The sequence below is a fragment of the Pan troglodytes genome, chromosome 11 (genome assembly GCF_028858775.2).
Source record: "Pan troglodytes isolate AG18354 chromosome 11, NHGRI_mPanTro3-v2.0_pri, whole genome shotgun sequence".
NCBI lineage: Eukaryota > Metazoa > Chordata > Mammalia > Primates > Hominidae > Pan > Pan troglodytes.
The window spans coordinates 31334313-31341453 of record NC_072409.2 but is presented as its reverse complement, the minus strand read 5'-3'; the positions used below and the strand labels follow the sequence as shown (position 1 = coordinate 31341453).

At 43.6% G+C, this 7141-nt stretch overlaps 1 pseudogene; it reads left to right on the top strand.

The window, feature by feature from the left end:
- Positions 1-4785: 4785 nt before the first annotated feature.
- On the top strand, positions 4786-5720 carry LOC738477 (methylthioribulose-1-phosphate dehydratase-like; annotated as a pseudogene).
- Positions 5721-7141: the final 1421 nt, after the last annotated feature.

The window sequence follows — 7141 nt, the reverse complement described above, 5'->3', positions numbered from 1 at the left end:
AGTAAGATGAGATTGTTTGGGAGACAGCTCTCAGATGGTGTCACAGCCTGCTGTTACCACTACTCCTGATGAAACTGTCATTTGGCAACAAAAGTAGATCCTGCCTTCTATTCCAATGCAAGATCTGTGTCTTATAGGAGTACTTTTCCACATATATTATTTAATCTGAGTTCCTTTAACCCTCTCGTGAGAAAGGCTGTATGATCCCCATATCAGCCAAGACCAAGACTCTTAAGAAGTGAAGCCATCTAGCTAGTGTGAGGTGGGGCTGGGATGTGAACCTGTGTCTATCCGGCTCCTGGTCTCTGTGCTCCTTGCAACTCGGACAGCACACTGGCACACTGGCTCCCTTCCGTCTCCCCACACACACAACAGAGCTGCCCACCGCAAGGCTCAGAGCTCAGGCAGCCAGGCGGGCATCCTTTCACCTCTCTCCTCAGCCCATGAGTCTTTGGCTGTGCTGCTATTTTACATGGAGCCTCCTTTTCCCACCCAAATCCAGCTCAAGCTGCCTCCCTCATGACTCACCATCCAGAGGACTGTGAACTATGTCTCCCTGTCCTTCTCCAAATTAACCATCCCTCTCTAGTGACCCTTACCTCACCTCCCTCGTACTTTGGGATTTATACACATGTCTCATGTCCCCCAGTACACTAGAGGCTCTGAGGTGGCATGACCATGTCTAATTTATTGCTACACTCCCAAGAAACATGGTCTGATACCTAGGAGATACATAAGAACTGTCCATGGAATGGAAGAATGAACAGATAGATGAGTAAATGAATGTATGTATGAAAAAGGGAATAAATGAGTGAATGAACTAATGAAATGAAAGTGAAAACCCATAGAGGATGGCAAGAATGCCAAGCAGCCATTATACAGAGTGATGAGATAGGATTCACTGCAAAGCATGCTGGAGAGAAGAAACACTGAGATTAAGGTGATTCCAAAATGCAAGTATGGCTGCAGGTCTAGGGAACTGAAAAACACTCTTTATGTCCCACTAGCCCCATGTTTCACTCTGGACTTACTTTATGGGGAAGTGGTATACTGGTTTCTGGAGCTCACTTTCGTAAAGCCCTAGCCCTTCCTCCTGTTCATTAATAAACAGTTACAGGACAACAGCACTATAATAGGTAATAATTCTGGTGTACCCACCATGTGCCAGGCATTCTTCCAAGTACCTCATTCAATTCTCACAACAATAAGATGAGACATAGACTGTTATTTATCTGATTTTACAGATGAAAAAATGGAGGCTTAGAGAAGTCAAATACTTTTCTTAATGTCACTCATTTAATAAGTGGCAGAACTAGAATTCAAACCCATGTTATCTGACTTCAGAGCCATCCCTCCTAATCACTCTCCCATCAAGCAGCACATTCCTATGGCCGGCTGGCTAGGAGACTAAGTTTCCATTCATTGAGCACTTGCTCTGTGATTCACCAAACATGCTGTAGACATTCAATCCACAATAACCTCATGACTGAAGGACCAGACCATTTTGATCCCCATTTTACAAACAAGGACACTAAGGTTTGTGTGACCAAGTGATGCCACTAGAAAATGACAAAGCTGGGATTTGAACCCAAGTTGGCTTATTCCAAAACCAATGCTGTTTACCACACTATTCTGTATCCCAGAAGAAGCACTCATTTTCTTTCTCCTTCAATAAATGGTCACAGGGTCCAAGAAAGAGACCTATATTTGAAATCAGGTTATTTGTGTTCCAGTCTTGGTTCTTCCACTTGGGTCTGTACCTTGGGCACGTCCTTTAACACCTCTGAGCCTCAGTTTCCTCATCCATCAAATGGAGCCAATCATGCCACATTACAGAATTATTGTGAGGGTTAAATGAGAAGCTGATGCTGATGAAAGCACTGTGTAAACTTTTTCTCTCTGAGGTAGAAAGAAGTCAATAGATATGATTATACTTCTCCTGGGAGTGAATAAAATGAGTCTCACAGAGATGAAGTGAGTAGTCTAACAATCTCACAGAGAGTCGTTCATTAGAGCAGGAATGAAGCCCAGATGTCCCTAGGCAGAAGTCCATGTGCCTTTTGCGAGGTGGCCAAGGATCATTATTTTGCGCGGGTGAGACTCTGCCAGCCCCAGAGTGCTTCTTCAGTTTCGACGCACACCATCTTTCCCCCATCCTACGCCTCCTTAGCTCTTTCTGGGCCCCTTGACAGTCAGGGTAAAAGTCTTTTTCCGTCTTTCCTAGGCTTAACTGTAAAATTATGTGGTCTTATTGTGTTAGAGAGTTCTACCCAGGATGAGCGATGCTGAGAGAAGGCAGCGTGAGCCTGGTCAGGCACGCTTGTCAAGAGCTTGAGATGCTCTGTTAATGAATGTCATTTTGGAGCTGGTTGGGATTAAGCCATTATCTGTGTGATCTTCACCTGACTCTTGATGGACCAAAATTCATACATTCCAATTCTGTGCTTAACTAGGAAGGCTTTACAGCTCCTTTCTCCTCTAGAATCTTTTCAATCTCCGGGACCTATTATGCAGCAATTTTGCTTTCTCCAATTTCATTTTCACTTTCAAAGTGAATGTCATTTGTCAGGCAAACCACATATTCTTTGGATCCCTATCTGCTAAATTATTTCTGAACTTGACTTTTTTGGGCCCCCATTCTGGCTGACCTAAATTCTTCTCTGTCTTCTACCATTTCTCCCTTCTCTCTGAAGGCAGCCATTTGTGGCTTCGTTGCCTAAAGAAGCTGTTTCTGGAAGCACTTATCTGTTACCCCAGTTGGAAAGTTATCATTTGTATCTAAATTAGCTAGTGTGATCTTTTATCTGAACTCCAGGCAGAGCTGATCCTTTGTATGAGAACTACCCATCAGGTTTCAGACCCATCTGCAGCATCATTCTCAGATGACTTACTTTGGAACTAAGATTTAAGTCTTCAGTGTTTCTAAATGTAAAGATTGTCAGTGTAGCCACTTTTCAAAAGAACTTGACACTCTCACAGGGGTGATACCTAAATCCCAATTAGGCCATCTCCTGCCCAAGCTCATCTCAGAAGCAATGTCATGCATGGACCCCTGGTGTTTCTGTCCTAATGTTGCCAACTGTAGACAGAATGCCTGATAGAGGGAAACAGTTCCACAGTAGCAAAGAATGATTTCATACAATTCACCTTCAGGGTTAGCAGCAAAGAGATTTTGCAATGAAATCGGAAATGTTAACACATGTCAAAAATGATCTCACAAGAGGGCTGGCAGCCTTGCTCTGCCCAACGTTGGACATACCATGGATAGAGCATTGGGCTGGAGTTTGAAGTACCCCAAATCCAGAGGACATGACCACATGTCAATTTTGCAGAGAATAACAAAGATCATGAAGAGGCCAAACTGCGTAAAGGTTGGTTAAAAGAACTGGAATGTTTAGCCTGGAAAGGAGAGACTTTTGTGGGGATAAGCAGGGTGGAAAATTCTGTCTCAGACTCCTGTTTTATAAATTAGAAACCTGAGACTTAGCACAAACCCATGGAATAACCAGAGTGAACATTTTAAAGAACAAATGAGATCACTTTGCTTTGCTGCCTAAAACCATCCAATGATTTCCCCACTGATGTTAGAATAAAGAGCCAGCCCCAAGCCATGGCCTCCAAGACCCCACATGGAGGCACTGGTCCCTCTGTGTTGGGTAGAGGATCAGCTAAGTTATACAATCAAGAGACTCCCAAATATCAGGTAGAAGTTTATTTCTCTACCTTGTTATACATGGCACCACAATTTGCAGACCAGGCCAGGCCTCAATAAGGTGCAGTTAACAGACACTGTCAGCTGACACTTCAGGAACATACCAGGGAATGAAAAGGAGACCCTGGCCTACTTCACATACATGATGAAGAGTAACAAGAAGAGACTGGATTAGAAACTGGAAGATGGTATGTAGCTCCAGTGACGATGAAACACATCTTAAAGGAATGAAGCAGAATGCACAGGTGATATCTGCTACATTTCAGTCCATAAAGACTTTTTTTCCCCGTACATAGCTCACTATAACCTTGGACTCCTGGGCTCAAGAGATCCTCCCACTTCAGCCTCCTGAATAGCTAGGACAACAGGTGCATGACATGAGACCCGGCCAATTTTTTAATTTTTTGTGGAGACGGTGAGGGGGGTGGGGTGTCTCACCATGTTGCACAGGCTGGTCTTGAACTCCCCACCTCAAGTGATCCCCCCATCTTGGCCTCCCAAAGTGCTGGAATTACAGGAGTGAGCCACCCCTTCTGGTCTGTTAAATTTTATTGTAAATAAAATAGTGTAAATAATGAAAATTAGTCACAGATGAGTGGTGAAGGGAAGGCAGGCAGTCTCTGTCATCCTTAGAATGGAGCTTCTGTATCTGGGTGCAGGTGGCTCCTCCAAGCTCTTTCACTTTTCAGAGTCTGCTTAAGGGGTTCCTTGGGGCATCCATTGCCCACCCTATCTAAATGAGCTTACCCAGCATATATTTTGTCTTAGCTCAGCATCCTGCTTGTTTCTTTCACAGCACTTACCACAATTTATACTTGTTTATTTATTTATTAGATTTAATTATTTTTATCTATCCTTCCTCCCCTTCCTACACTGCTAGACTGATAGTCTCCATAAGGGTAGAGTAGGAATCTTATATGCCTCATTCATTACTGTATTAGTTATCTGCTACTGCTTAACAAATTACCCCAATACAGAATAGCTCAAAATAATAAACATTTGGCTGCCTCATCCCAGGCTGAGCACCGCGCGCAAAGCCGTGCAGAGATTGGAGGCCGTGTGGGTCCCTGGTCTGGGCCATGTCTGGCTGTGACGCCCAGGAGGGAGACTGTTGTTCCCCGAGATGCGGAGCGCAGGACAAGGAGCATCCAAGATACCTGATCCCAGAACTTTGCAAACAGTTTTACCATTTGCGCTGGGTCACTGGGACTGGAGGAGGAATTAGCTTGAGGCATGGCGGTGAAATCTACATTGCTCCTTCAGAAGTGCAAAAGGAACGAATTCAGCCTGAAGACATGTTTGTTTGTGATATAAATGAAAAGGACATAAGTGGACCTTCGCCATCTAAGAAGCTAAAATAAAGCCAGTGTACTCCTCTTCTCATGAATGCTTACACAATGAGAGGAGCAGGTGCGGTGATTCATACCCACTCTAAAGCTGCTGTGATGGCCACCCTTCTCTTTCCAGGATGGGAGTTTAAAATTACACATCAAGAGATGATCAAAGGAATAAAGAAATGTACTTCTGGAGGGTATTATAGATATGATGATATGTTAGTGGCACCCATTATTGAGAATACACCTGAGGAGAAAGACCTCAAAGATAGAATGGCTCATGCAATGAATGAATACCCAGACTCCTGTGCAGTACTGGTCAGACGTCATGGAGTATATGTGTGGGGGGAAACATGGGAGAAGGCCAAAACCATGTGTGAGTGTTATGACTATTTATTTGATATTGCCGTATCAATGAAGAAAGTAGGACTTGATCCTTCACAGCTCCCAGTTGGAGAAAATGGAATTGTCTAAGCCAAAAGAAAGTCTAATTATATACAGAGATAAAGTTAAACATAATTATTATTTAAATGAAAGCTATTTTTTTAAATGAATTGAAATTTTTCATGACGCTACTAATTTGCCATTAAATACTGCAAATGGTCACCCTGAATCTCTTCTGACATTGGATGCTATTTGCTTATATTCTTATAATTTTAAATGAGGGGACAGTGAAATGAAAATTTTATACTCTATGTTTCTGTTTATTTTTAAATCCTTAACAGCAAAATATTTGCCTTTAATTTCTTTTTTATATATACTCTCAGAGAATTCCTCTTAATTTTTAAAGATGCTGGTGATAATAAAATTCATTGGAAAATTTCAAAAAATAATAATAATGATAATAAACATTTATTATCTCACAGTTTCTGTGAGTCAGGAATTTAGAAGCAGCTTTTCTGGATGGCTTTGGATTGGAGTCTCTTAACATCAAGGAAGATGTCAGCTGGGACGCAGTTATCCAAAGGCACAGCTGGGGTGGAAGGATCCAAAAAGGCTCACTCACCTGGTGCTGGTTGTCAGCAGAGGCCTCGGCACCTTTCCACAAGGGGCCTCTCCAAGCACTGCTTGAGCATCTGCACAACATGGAAGCTGGCTTCTCCTGGAGTAAGCATTGCAAGAGAAAGCAAGGCAGAAACCACAGTGTCATTTATGACCCAGTCACGGAAGTCACACACTATGATTTCTGCACTATCCTATTGGTTACACAGGTCAGCCCCATTCATTGTGGGAGGGGATCACACATGGATGTGAATGTCAGGAAACAGGGATCATTGTGGGCCATCTGGAAAGCTGGCTACCACAACTACTCTTTCCCTTAGCAGCCAGTGTCATGCTGGCAAATGGTAGGCACTTAATATATGTTGGCTCGATGAATGAGTGAAGGGGGACAGCTCAAGTCAACTCGATATTACCAAGATTAGTAGCTGGAGTCAGCCTTGACATCAGGTTTTCAGTCTCTTAGTGCTCTCTCCCTATACCACACTGTCTTCTTTATGACTTCTTCTACCATGTGCCCCCTTTTCCAATACTCGGACACACCGCCTTATCTTTCCCAGCCTGTACCAGCCTGTACACAACCTGATAATGGCTCATCTGGCAAAAAAAAAAAAAAAAAAAAGAATCACGCATTACTGAAATATGTCTTTGCTTTAGTACCTGGAGGAGAAAGCAGGGCCCTGGGAGGGGATGTGAGGGCCTGACAGATGCCATAAGCAGCATTTGAGAGTCTAAGGCAGCGGTTTTGAAACCAGCATGCGGGAGACTCAGCAGGGAGTTTGGTAATGCGTCCAGGTTAGAACCCAAGAATCTTCAGTTAGGCAGGCTTGTGGGGAGTTCTGATTGCTGGTGGGTGAACAAACAATCCCACTCCTCCAGCTCTTTTGTATCACTGGGGTCACCCTTCTGGAGGGTATCTGTGGAGGGGTGGAGTTGGAGAGACAAATCCCAACCATAAACCTGTCAAGGTAAGAGGATTCACACAGGCTCGCTAGGAAAGAGACAAGGGGAGCGTGGGTGGAGGTGGGTGGGGATGGGATGTGGGGTGGTAAGAGCAACAGGGCAAAGGTTCCTTAGTAGTGCGTTTGTGTAACAT